This window comes from Aethalodelphis obliquidens, unplaced genomic scaffold (genome assembly GCF_003676395.1).
Source record: "Aethalodelphis obliquidens isolate GAN/ISIS:26980383/991018 unplaced genomic scaffold, ASM367639v1 scaffold61, whole genome shotgun sequence".
Lineage (NCBI taxonomy): Eukaryota > Metazoa > Chordata > Mammalia > Artiodactyla > Delphinidae > Aethalodelphis > Aethalodelphis obliquidens.
Genome location: NW_020838005.1, coordinates 6,354,799 through 6,367,791, shown reverse-complemented (window position 1 = coordinate 6,367,791; position 12,993 = coordinate 6,354,799). Strand labels below are relative to the sequence as shown.

Sequence of the window (12,993 nt, the reverse complement as noted above, 5' to 3'; positions counted from 1 at the left end):
AGGATAGGCCTCCATCCTTTCTTGTCTAGGTACTATCATACCCAGACCCCAAACAACTATTCTCCACACTGTCACCAGAGTAAACAAAAACAAACAAAAATCTGCTTATGGACTGGAAATTGGCAAGGGGGAACTTGCTAGAGTGATTATAATGTTCTGCATCTTGTTTGGGGCGTTGGTTATTCTGGTATAACCTGCTTGCTTAAGATCTCTGAATTTTATTTTATATAGGGATATATTGTTCCCTCTCTCTGCACACACAGATACATAGATATTTAAAAATGGACTATGTCAATTTCTTGCTTCAAAACCCTCAACGGTTGTTTGTAGAGCGGCCCCCGAAGACTTCATGGGGCTCACAAGGCCCTCCGTGATCGGGGTCTTTCTTTCTTCTCCAGCCCTTTCTTCTCCTCCTTCCAGAACTTTGCGTATGTTGCTTCTCTTCCTGGAAGCTCCTCTACTGTGTCTCTGCCTACATCCTTCTGGTGCCTCGGGTATCAGCTTAATCGTCTCTTTCCCAGGGAAATCTTTCCCGGGTCCCTGTGACAAGTCTGGTAGCCCTGAACGCGTTAGCAGCAGCACTTTACACGTCATGTGTTCACTTAACCATTTTGATGATTTGTTCTGGTGCCTGTTTCCTCTAGGTTGTGAGACGTGAGGGCATTTCCTCTTATTGATGACTTTTACTCACCACTCTATGTGCCGCGGTATATGCCCCACGGCCTGTTGAATGGCTGTGACTATCTTTGTCGTGACCCTATGATGTGGCCGTTCACCTTTCTACCGAACAGTTGCCTCCCCGTCCAGCCTGCTTATCACATGAAGGCATGGGCAATGTCTTCTTCACCCCTGGGGCCCCAGGGGTTGGTGTATGGCCTGCATGGTGGCAGGCACTCAGTAGATGTTTGCCAGTTGAACGATTGGAAGCATCGCGAAGTGATACTGACAGAATGAAAACAGGCTATGGACAGAGCTTTCCTAGGCGCTTGACTCATTTTGGCCACACCCAGTGTTCTTTCATTAAAAGGAACATTCTCAAATTTCCCTTGAGATCCATATAAAAGCCACCTAGGGGCTTCCCTGGTGGCACAGTGGTTAAGAGTCCGCCTGCCGACGCAGGGGACACGGGTTCGTGCCCCGGTCTGGGAGGATCCCATATGCCGTGGAGCGGCTGGGCCCGTGAGCCATGGCCGCTGAGCCTGCGCGTCCGGAGCCTGTGCTCCGCAACGGGAGAGGCCACAACAGTGAGAGGCCCGCGTACCGCAAAAAGAAAAAAAAAAAAAGGCAAGCAGCTTTAGCCCTAAAAATTACGTTTTGATAGGATTTTTGGTTCCATGTGGTTACTTGCACATGGAATGGACTGGAAGCAATTAAAACCAAAGTCAACTAAGTTTTGAGAGAGACATTTGCCATCGGAAGCCCAGCCTGACCTGCAACATCCTATGATTCTTAAATCCCTAACACTATTCCTGAACATCCAAACCCAAACAAGAGGCGGGATTTAAGGCCTGTGGATTTCTATGGAAAGTTATCCTCCCAAACACTGTTCTGAGATGCAGCTGGGGGGGAAAATGGATGAGAAAGAGCCTTCCAGAGGGGAGAACAATGGGGAAAATGTTTAAGGGAGATTCTCCCAGAGGGAGAGGGTGAAGCAACTGGCCAGGCTGGTTAACCAAGGACAAAAGACCATGGCCAAGGCCAAGAGACCTCACTGGTTCTGTTCCAGAGTTTTCCATAATTGCCATGGACCAATGACTGCTGTGGGCTTCCCATTATTCTCTGTACTTGATGGGAGCTTTCACGACAGTTACCTTCTGTGCTAGGGCAGACTCTGACTTTTAGTTCTTAGAATTTGGGCCACAGGGACCACATCTATACATGATGGAAAGGAGGGCATTGCCCTTAGTGGCCATGAATATGAATGTGAAGAAGGGTTTTTATGGTTGATGGGTAGCTCAAGAAGTGGATCCTGGCAGATAATCTTTGTGGTCTGTCTGATATTTATTCTCCCCTAGCCTTACCAATAGGGGCCCAATTTTCCCAGGGACAACTGAAAAACATTTCCCTGACTACCTTGCAAATTGGAGTGGCCATGTGACACAGCGTATGTTTTCCAGTCTTTGAAAAGCCCTTTTGTCCTTTGCCCCTTTCTTTCTTCCAGTTGGGAATGCAGAGATGATTGCCGGAGCACCAGCAGTCGTGTTGCAAGCATGTGAATGGGAATCCCAACCCAGGGCCCTGATGATAGCCAAGGTCGGCTGCACCAGCCTCTGAGTACTGACCTCAGGACTTTTTGTGATGTGAAAGGAAAGAACACCCCCATCTTGTTTAAGCCACTGTTATTTGGGCTTAGAGTTACGTGTAGCTACACTCAATCTCTCAGTGTATGGAGACTAATTTCTGAACCTCTACTTGGGTCAAATCAGGTCATGAGATGGACCAGGCAGTGAAACGTTCTTGTTCACACAAGTAAAGCGATTTGCCAGAACCAGGAAGTGGAGGCGTTCAGGTTGCAGGATATGTCCCCTGGTCACCAGTGTGAGCTGCACGTCCAACTTCCTGGCAGGACCCTGAGAAAGGGACAGTCAGGCAGTCATCTTGGGAGATTTTTCCAGGGCTGGGGAGGATGGGAAGTCTGCTCATTAACATAAAAGGAGCCCCACTGAGGACAAATGATCCTGATGAAACGAGTCTACCCTACTGTGGACACTTCTCGGAAGGCAGATTTAACCTTTGTGAGTGTGCAGCCCTTTGACAGGTGGGGACCTTTTGTTTCCCTGGGGAAGGACCCCTAGAGGGATGGGCAGATACACAGTGGACAGAGGTCATTTTTAGGACACCTCAGCATGTTAGTAAACCTCAGCATGATTCTAAGCGTTCGCTCATTCATTCACTCCAAGAATGTTCATGGAGCACAGGAGAGTAGCCATCCTGTTAAAAGTGTGAAAGGATGCAGAGACAGCCTCCAATGTCTGCTCTGACACGGCCCCTGACTCCCTCACCCAGCCCATCGCACTCATTCTCCTTTGCTTTATCCGCACTGCTGGACCCTCTAAGCCTCGGGGCTTTTAGACTTTTTCTTGCCTCTGTCCCGGAGGCTCTCCTCCAGGTGTCTGCTTGGCCAGCTCACTTCACTCCAGCCTTGACCACAGGTCACATGCTCAGAGATGCTTCCCCTCACCCTGCCTCTCCAAGGGCCGCCCCTCCTTCTCTCTCTAGCCTCTGGTTCTGCTTTTTCCTTCACAGCACTTAATGACCTCCTGCCACGTATCAGTTCCTATGTTTCTGTCTTCTCCCACAAGAATGTAATCTCCACGACAGCAGGGCCTTCGCTCTGCTCACCAGGGGGACGCTGTGCCTTGAACAGTGTCTGGCATGCGGCAGACACTCCGTGTGTATTTGTTGAACAGATGGACACACGCCTTGCCCTCAGATGCTCCCAGTCTCAGGCAGGAGCAGACCAAGTCACAAGCAATGCCATCTAAATGGGAGGACAGGGCACTCAGGGGGCTGTGAGGGAAGAGAGGAGGGGACCCCAGTCCAGATGGGGACAGCTTCCTGGAGGAAAGGCTCTGCCAGAGACAGAGTGGGAATAACAGGGAACTGCAGCTCGGTGCAGAGAGAGGAGGGGTCTGGTAGGTTAGCTGGGCAGGGGAGGTTGGGAGAGCCCTTCTTCTCCTAAGCCTGGGGAAGTGGGTGGATGATAAGATAGAAAATGGTGAGGTGCGGGTGTGGGGTCCTGACGGAAGGCTGAGGCCCGAATTTCACACCACAACACACCACACAACCCTAATTTCAACGTGGGAACGAGAAATGTGGAAGTTAGCCTTAGAGCCCGGGGTAACCTCTTGGGGAGGGATTTTTTTAATAGCTTTTAATGAGCCTCTTTGGTTGTGGAAAGATGGCCGTGGGGAATGCTGGAGCTGAGGACAGAGGCCACATGATTGCTAGATGGCTGTGCATGGAAAGTGGCTGGACTCTCAGTATTCAATCCCAAAGAGTGGGGTTCTGTTGGCAAGGAAGAGAGTGGGCAATCAATCCCTCCTGCCATAGCAACAAGACCTTTCTGCCTGGGATGAGGGCGCATTGGCTGGAAAAAATAGGAGTGGCAGGACCTCAGAGGCAGGAGAGGTGAGGGATCTGGGGGGTGGTCCAGAAGGTTGGGGCAGAGGACACGATGGAGGAAGCTGGGGTCTGGGGAGAGGTCATCAAGGAAGGTCCTCAGTGGTGGGGGGCAGTGAGGACCAAGGGGTGTGTCAGAGCCACTTCAGAATGGCCTCCCTCGCTGGGCTGCGAGGAACCCGACTGCCATTCCTTACCTTTTCCAAGGCCACAGACATCTATTATGCACGATAAGCCGGTTGTGGAAGAATCAAGATCAACCTGGGATAGAGACAGGTAGCAACTCGAAAGCCACTCAGCAATATTGGGAATTTAGCCACAGTAAATGAGACTCAGGAGCAACGAGATGAAAGACCTAGCCCCCAAATCCCTCCAGAGATGTGGGGCGAGGCGCTGAGCTTCCCGTCTACATGAGATGGGCTTGGAGCTTAACTTCTCTGAGAGGAGAGTGACCCCAGTCTGGTTTTCACGTTACAGTAACGGGGCAAAGATGATGTCATCACCGAGGGGGAGGGGGCAGGGAGGGGGTCCGGCTGGTGGGATAAGAAGTCCGGAAGAACAGCTGTAGAGAGCAGGACAGTGACGGATACAAGGATAACCCTGCATCCCTGGACCCCGCACTGTGGAAAATGTGACTCAGTCAGAGCCTTTACCACTCTGGGTGAATGCGCTCGGTCGGGGTCTGAAGCTTCCCTGAGGGCCTCTTTTGGAGAGGAGACTGTGGCGGGGACGGCAGAGGCTGAGATGCTGGTGGGAGGGGCACGCAGCAAGAGAAGTAACGCTAACCCTGTGAACGAAGAGCCCAGATCCTTTTGCCCTGGTCAGAGGTCAGTGCAGACAGTGACTTGGGTTCGGAGTCATCCATAGGAAAGAGTGAATTCCTCCAGAAGATTCCAACCCCTGGAGGTGGAAAAAAAGAGGAAGGAGGTGGCTGGACTGATCAGCAAGAGAGTGGCTGAAGCCACGCCCCGTGGACTCTGGGCGAGTGCAAAGCAAAGTGGAGCTGGGAAGGGGTGACGGGATCGGGGAGGGTGGCAAAGGTCAGCTGAGAGTGAAGAGCAGAGGCGGTGGGAGGGGGAGAGGAAGAGCCAGGGCCTGATGGCCGGGGCCCAGACTCACCCCACAGCACTGAGTTTTCCGGAGCTGAGCCTGGAATGAGGGACTAGGCCTGGGCAGTGAGCTGGTGAGGTGGGGTGTAGACACAGGGGATCGAGTCAAGGGGATTTGAGGCCAGGTTGTGGGCTGGGTGCCACACAGACAACCCAGTCTCTGGGCACGGTGGCTAGACTGGAACGGGAGGGAGAGTCTCCATCAAAGGTGCCTAAGGGGACTGAGGAAGACAGTGCACGAGGCCAGACAGGACGGGTGGTGAGCCCCGCAAAGGGAAAAGGGGATTTGCACCATGGTGAGAAATGCGGTCTGGAGGCCACAGTTTTGTGGAAGATCAGCCCCATCCCTGGGAGGGCGAGGGGGTGACGCGGAGTCCCTTGAGGACATTAGGAGAGCAGGGCTGCAGTGACAGCGAGGAAGTGGAGGGTTCACTCCACGAAAAGGTGGATGAGGCAGAGCTGTCGAGCTCAGAGAACACTATGCATGGGGCAGGGCAGCATCCTCTGTGCAAAGAAGAGTGAGCTCAAGGGCCATGTGGGGCAGCGTGTGCAATGCCCATGAGGGAAGGAGGGTGGCCCAGAGAGGCCCGAGCTTGGTCTGGTGCTGGCATGACGGGGACGGGCACCCAGGAGGAATGGCAGTCAGGAGGTGCAGCAGTCCCAGTTCTGGGGACACACAAACCCACAGAGGTCTCTCCCACCTGTCTGAATGGTCTGTAGCAGAATTCACATGCCGGTCCCAGGTCCCACTGGCGAGCGGTTACCCCTCCTCTCACTGTCCCCTCCCTCCTGCCTCCTCCGTCTTTCCCCTTCATTGGCTGGTGCCTTCTGCCGTCAGGCTGTCCCCTCTGGCCACCACCTCCTTTCCTGCCTTTCACCGGCAAACTCCCTAATAGAAACTCTCTGTAGCCCCCGCCTCTGTTTTCCCACCCTGCTCTCACCCGCGGTGTCTCTCGTGAGGTTCGCCAAGGCTTTCTGAACTGCCTGCCCGCAACCAGGACTGCTCATCCCCCCACCTTTCTTCTCCTTGACGTCTCGACTGCCTTCACTGGATTACTCCTCCTTCACACCTGAAACGTGCTTTTCTTGGTTCTCCTGATGCTGGACTCTGCTGCTTCTTCAGTCCTCCTTCCTCGTTCCCTTATGACCCTTCACTCTCTTCCTGCTCCTGTAAGAAGATCATTCCTTCTTTGGGCATAAGCTGCTCTCTCTACGGAAGGCAGAGCACAGGGGTGAGACCCAGGGAGGCTGATGCCAAACTGCCTGGATCCAAATTCTGGATCTGCTGCATACCAGCCAAATGACCTTGGCAAAGTCAGTTAACTTTTCAGGATCGGTGGCTGCTATATAGTAATTACAAAGCCTGTCTTCTCTGGAGTTCTCTCATCAACTGCTTTAGCTCCAGATAATGCCTATTTTTTTTTAAGCCTTTTTTCTTTTTAATTTGTTTATTTTATCTTATTTATTTTTGGCTGCGTTGGGTCTTTGTTGCTGCACGCGGGCTTTCTCTAGTTGTGGCGAGCGGGGGCTACTCTTCGCTGCGGTGCACGGGCTTCTCATTGCGGTGGTTTCTCTTGTTGCAGAGCACGGGCTGTAGGCACACGGACTTCAGTAGTTGTGGCACGCGGGCTTCAGTAGTTGTGGCATGCCGGCTCTAGAGCACAGGCTCAGCGGTTGTGGTGCACAGGCTTAGTTGCTCTGCGGCAGGTAGGATCTTCCTGGACCAGGGCTCGAACCCGTGTCCCCTGCATTGGCAGGCGGATTATTAAGCACTGCGCCACCCAGGAAGCCCAGATAATGTCTATTTTAAAGTCTTTGTCAGACTGTCTCATGGAATTAGTTTCATCTGGAGTGAATTCATGTTCTAATTGCTGATTTTTGTCATCTGTGTCTTTCCTTACACTGTATTTGTCTTACGCTTTTAAATTTTGGTTTGCAGGTTTACCTTGGGGGGGAGGTTTGTTTTTTTTTTTTTTTGCAGTACGCAGGCCTCTCACTGTTGTGGCCTCTCCCGTTGCGGAGCCCAGGCTCCGGATGCACAGGCTCAGCGGCCATGGCCCACGGGCCCAGCTGCTCCACGGCATGTGGGATCTTCCTGGACCGGGGCACGAACCCGTGTCCCCTGCATCGGCAGGCGGACTCTCAACCACTGCGCCACCAGGGAAGCCCGGGAGGTTTGTTTTTGCTTTGTCTTCTCTCCCTCTCTCGCTGCTGCCCCTCCCCGTGTAGTAGTTTTATGACTGTCTTCATGTGCTTCTTGGTCTCCAGTCAGAACTAGTCATGACATTTTTAGAGTTCTTGTCCTACAATGATATTGGGGATATCCCAGACCCAGTCACCAGTAAGGAGGCCCCTCCCCTCTCCACTTATTAGGCCAATCACTTCTCATCTCCAGCACTGCTGACCTTTTGGGCTGGATAATTCTTTGTCATGGGGGACTATTCTGTACATTGTAGGATGTTTGGCAGTATCCTGGTCTAACCCCCCAGATGCCAGTAGCTACCTCCCCTCCAGCTGTGACAGCAAGAATGTCTCTAACCATTGCCACATGTCCGCTGGGGGCAGCCCCTGCTTTATAAGTGGAGATCCACTGCCATAAAGTCATACCCTGACCCTGGGGCTCAGCATTACGTTTTATAGCTTTGTTTTCCTAGGAAGAGTGGGTGAGCCCAGCCAGCCTATGGTTTCAGGAGTAATCACTGCTTCATGTTTTTCTTCTAATTTGGAGCAAAAGAAATGTTTGTCTTTTTTTTTTTTTCCGTAGCCCAGCTATACCTTTTTGGTTTTTTTTTTTTCGTTTTATCTCTCATGGCTATGAACTTGGAGGGGAGCATGTGAATTCATGCATGCATATAATCTGGGTCAGAGTTTCCTCTCTTTTGTATGTTTCAAGAATGGCATCCTCCTCTGTGAAACCTTCCCGATCACGCTAGTCTTTCTGGCACTTCCTGTGTCTAATACTCACTTGGCGTGCTCTGCTTTGGGCCAGTCAGATGGTTGTCGAATGCTGGGATTGATAGTTAACTTTGGCTTGCTTGTCTCTTGTCTCTACAATTTGATGTGAGCTTATCTAAGATTTCTTTGCCCCTTAAATAGCGGCTAAAGAGGCAGTAGGAACATAGTAAGGATCTTAGAAACCTATATAGTCGTGAATCCCTTACGACTATATCGAGGCTTTGATTGATTCAAAGGCTTCTGAGGGTCGGGCACAAAATTCTAGTGACCTTTTTACAGCTTTGAGTAATTTAAATCGGTTCTCTGTAGGACAAAATCTATCTGACCACACAACTCATGGAATCATAGATATTTACACATGGTTGTTCTTTTAGGTAGGGTAGCCCTAGGTCCAAATTGCCCAGGACAGTCCTTGTTCACTCCTGTCGTCCCAAAGTAATTGATCATTTCCTCTTTCCCTCCCCAAAGTGTCTTGGTTCCGCTGATAAACTATATGGTCACTCCACTTAGAGGTCACTTGGTTCACGTATGTGAATCAAATGTGGACATTGAACAGATTACATTTTCCTTCCGCTTGCAATGATTTCCTACATTCCTCTGGGGGTGGGGGAAAAGAAAGCCAGTGAATGGTTTGATTATCCTTACGTGCTTATTCATATGTTCAGATGAATTGACAGTTATTGAACACCAATGAATGTTGTCCACTTCTCAGGTGCTCAACAGACGTGAGCCAACACACACCACCTGAAATTTCTTTGTGCCACCCATATTCTGCACTTTGCATGAAGCATGTGGAGCTTAGCCAGTGACGCTTGTGTTTGTTTTAACTTATTAAAATTACTTGGGAACGTGCAGTGTGTTGGCTAACTGTATGTGTCACCTTGACTGGGTAAGAGATGCCCAGATAGCTGGTAAAACGTCATTTCTGGGTGTGTTTCTGGAAGAGATTAGCGTTTGAATCGGTACACCGAGGGCAGCAGATTGACCTCACCAATGCAGTGGGCACCGTCCAGTCTGCTGAGGGCCCCAACAGACTGGCGGAGGAAAGGTGAACGTGTTCTCTCTGTTTGCGTTGAGACACCCATCTTGCACATTGGTGCTTCCGGTTCTTGGGTCTTCAGTCTCAGACCAAGACTTACTCCATCAGCTCTCCTCGTTCTCAGGTCTTCAGGCTTAGACTGAAACTAGACCATCAGTTCTCCTGCTGGCAGACAGCAGATCACGGGACTTCTCAGCCTCCGTAGGTGCGTGAGCCAGCCCTTCCTTGTCACTCTCTTTCTGTGTGTCTTTCTGCATGTCTATAGGTACCTTATTGGTTCTGTTTCTCAGGGAGTGATCTCCATCATCCTGTAACCCACATCCCCTCATATGTGGTTGTTTGGACTGAACTGCTGTATCCGTCAGCCAGAAGCAAGCCTTGAATATCCTGTTTGCAGAATTTGTCAGGCATGTTGATGTTGATCGCACAGTGGCTCTTTGCCTCTTGACGACCCAGGACTCTCAGGCCCAGTCGTTTCCACAGGTGCCTCATGAACCTGATTAATTTCCAGTGAGGAAACTTCCAGGCTTCAGATCCCATAGTGCATCCCTGCCTATAGGCAACCCTGCGCCACCTAAACACGATATCCTAGGAAAGCATCATTTCCTGGTCTCAGAGAGGGTGGATTGGAAAATTCCAGGCTTCCCCCAAAGCGTTGCCAACGTGAAGCCAAAATGATCAATTGAGTCTAAATTAGTGAGGACGGTCCTCCCAGGGGAAACTGGTTACTCAGCATTGGTAGAGGAGACAGCTGACGGATGGGTTTAATTGTCAGCTGGTTCTTTCAGGCCTCCATGCACCTAATTCCTGTCTCATGCGACAGCATCGTATTTCCTTTTCTGCTTTATTCAGGGTTATGGAAACCAGCCAGTTATCTTTTTCCCCTAGTGTCCTCTACTCAGGACTGGTGTTTCCGTGGGGTACCCCAGTGTCCCCTGCCAGCACAGGCTGCTTGTGGCCCACGCGGGCAGCTGGAATCAGGCAGGGGGGAGACCCTGGTACACCTGGTGCATGGAGGGCTCCTCTGCAAACCCACAGGCTGCGTTTCACTGTCTTGAAGAGTGTACCCTTGGGCAGAGGGCCAGGAAAAATCTGTGTAGCCCACTAAGCGAATTATTCCCTCTGCAGATGGCTTCCCCCTAATCCTCTCTGGGTTTGTCATAATCCAGCTCTCTTCTGGGGAGAGCTGCCGGGTGTCTGGTCTCAGAGTAGGCAGGACGCCTGCTCTGTGGGGCTGGGGCTCTGGGCTCTCGGGCCAAGGAGAGCGGCCGTGAGGATGTTCCAGAGGAGGACCACCAGCCCCGTGGCCCCAGGAGGCTGAACCACGGCCGGGAGAGGGGAGGCACCCACACTGGCCTGACTTCCCTCCGCTGGACGTTTCCCTGGGGCTCAGAGGACTCAGGGGAGCCGGCCGTGCCCTTGTGCCCCCCAGAGGATGGTGAGTAGGTAGCCGTTGGTGTCCCATAGGGTCAGTAACCCGAGGGGCAGAGCATCTGGGTCTGGGAAGTCACAGCCAATAGGGAGGCGCTTCTGCCTGAGTCTCCGGGACAGGCGTCCCGAGTGGGATGCTTGTGTGATGCAAGACTGGGTCCCTTCCCCCGCCTGCTGGGCTGGTCATGTTGAAACCCGGCGCTGCTGAGATGCAGGTTCCTGCACGTTGACTTACAGGATGTTAGTATCATAGCCTGTCTGGTTCAACAACCTGGACCTGGAGGGGGAACAATGCAGTCGCTGGAGCCAGAGAGGGAGAAATCCCTCCCGAGGACCCTCTCGGGCTCCTGGAGAAGCGGGGCTGCCCCTCAACCCCTTCAGGGGGAGAACCCCTATGTGGCAGTCGGGGCATCCTTGCTTCTCAGAGGATCTGGAGCCAGGGCAACAGAGAGAGTGAAAGGAGTGGGTCAGGGTCCCCAGACATCGCTTCTTTGAATTTTCTGGCCTCAAGGCTAGCATCACTGCGCCCACTTCTACAGAAGAAGGTAGGGAGGCGCAGAGAGATTAAGTTACGTAAAGGCCACAAAGCCAAACCCGGGTCTGCCTCTACCCTCTTTCCTCCTCGTTGCTCTTTTCACTTCACCCCTGGGCGAGGCAAGTACCATCCTCCTGTCCTGGGTTTGCCGACAAAGAGACCAAGGCCGGGGGAGTGGGGTGATTGGCAGAGGGCTCTCGACCAGTGAGGGCCAAGCCCGGCGTGACTGCCACAAACTGTCCCTGTGCCTCGGGTCTGCACTTTCCCCACGCCCCCGCTGACGGCTCCCTCCAGAGAGGAGGCATCTGCTCCACGGGAAGGGGAAGGGCAAAAGCCACTGCCTCTCTGCGGTGTGACCATGGAGGGGGCCCTGGGAGGGCATCAGGTCCTTCCTTCATCCAGAAGCATCCCTCAGATAGTGCAAACACCCCGCTTGGGGCAGCCTCCAGAGAAGTGCAACCCATGTTGTCCCCTGTGTGCCCTCTTAGACGTGTCGACGTCATCCCGAATTCCTCTTATCAGTTACGGAGACCTGGGACGGGCCTGCTTGCCTCGGCCAACCTTGGGGGGAAAGAAGAGCTTGTTGCTATTTTCAGCACCTCGGTGCTTAAATGCATGTCTGTGGGGGGGGCGGGTATGTGAGCCTGCACGTGTGCGTATGTGCACGGGTGTCCTTGTGTTTGTGCATGTGTGCGTGTGCTGCTGGGGAGACCTGGCGTCGGGGAGAGATCGTTGCTACCAGCAACCACAATGCCCAGCCCTGCTCTGGCTGGCCACGTGGTAGCCCTGACCTCTTGGCCCTGGTTCCCAGGTGGGAAGAGACTTGGTTAGACGTGACCAGCCATCGCTTCTTTCCAGCAAGACGGTGTGTGCACGTAGCGCTCAGCAGCTCCCGAGCTCCAAGTTCAGTAACCCCAGTCAGTCCCTGTAACCTTTCCCTGTAAAGCACATTTTCCAATCCTTTAATCATATTGGTGATTTTCCTCTGAACTCCCTCCAAGATCCCTATGTCATTGGATAAGCATGTCGTATAAATTAGTCAGTAAATCAATCTGTGAACAATATCTCTTGAGCAACCACCCTGTGGCTTACAGGAGGTGCTTGGCTGACACAAGCCAACTACACAGGAACTCAAAGAATGTTCACTCTGGCTCAGATCATGGGTTCATTTGTCTGGCAGTGGCCAGAGGCACGGGGGTCACGCTGGGAGGACATTGTTCCTTTTAACGCCAGCATCCCCCAAGGAGCAGGGCTTTCCCCCAACATCAATGTCTAAAGGTACTTGAAGGAATCATTGAAAGAATCGCCGTGAGGGTTACAAAAACGGTCGTGATGCAGTCCCTGACCCCTGGGACGGGAGGCAGGGGCACAAGGTGGAGAGTTGTGGGAGTGGGCACGTGGAAGCCAAGAAGGCTAAGAGGAGCCTCCGTGGGGACCTAGCCAACCTCAAGTTTGCAGACGAGACATCGGTGCTGGGTGTGAGCTGCTTTGAAAGGTTTCCTCCCAGATGTAGCACAATCAATAATAAAGTGAAGCCGCCAAAAGACTTCCGAATTTGGAGAAAACCGGACCTTTATTTGAATAGTGATTTCACCACTCATTAACCGAGTGAATCTCGGGCGAGTTATTTAAGCTTTCTGAGCCCCAGGTTCTTTAAAGATAACGTGGCAGGATTATACCTACCAGGAAGGATTGTTAGAGCTTAGATGACATCACATTTGTAAACGGCTGGTGCATAGTAATTTATCCGTATTTATCATCTCTTCTCTGCACCAAATTATGGACCCGTTTCTGAAGAATGT

At 52.2% G+C, this 12,993-nt stretch overlaps 1 long non-coding RNA gene across 1 annotated transcript; it reads right to left on the bottom strand.

Annotated features, from left to right (window-relative positions):
- Positions 1–1,212: 1,212 nt before the first annotated feature.
- LOC113610117 (uncharacterized) lies at positions 1,213–6,283 on the bottom strand. Its single transcript, XR_003428961.1, has 3 exons — positions 6,173–6,283; positions 4,909–5,022; positions 1,213–4,383 (listed from the first exon to the last, which is right to left on the bottom strand). It is a non-coding gene; the product is annotated as an uncharacterized LOC113610117 (long non-coding RNA).
- Between the last annotated feature and the right edge of the window lie 6,710 nt (positions 6,284–12,993).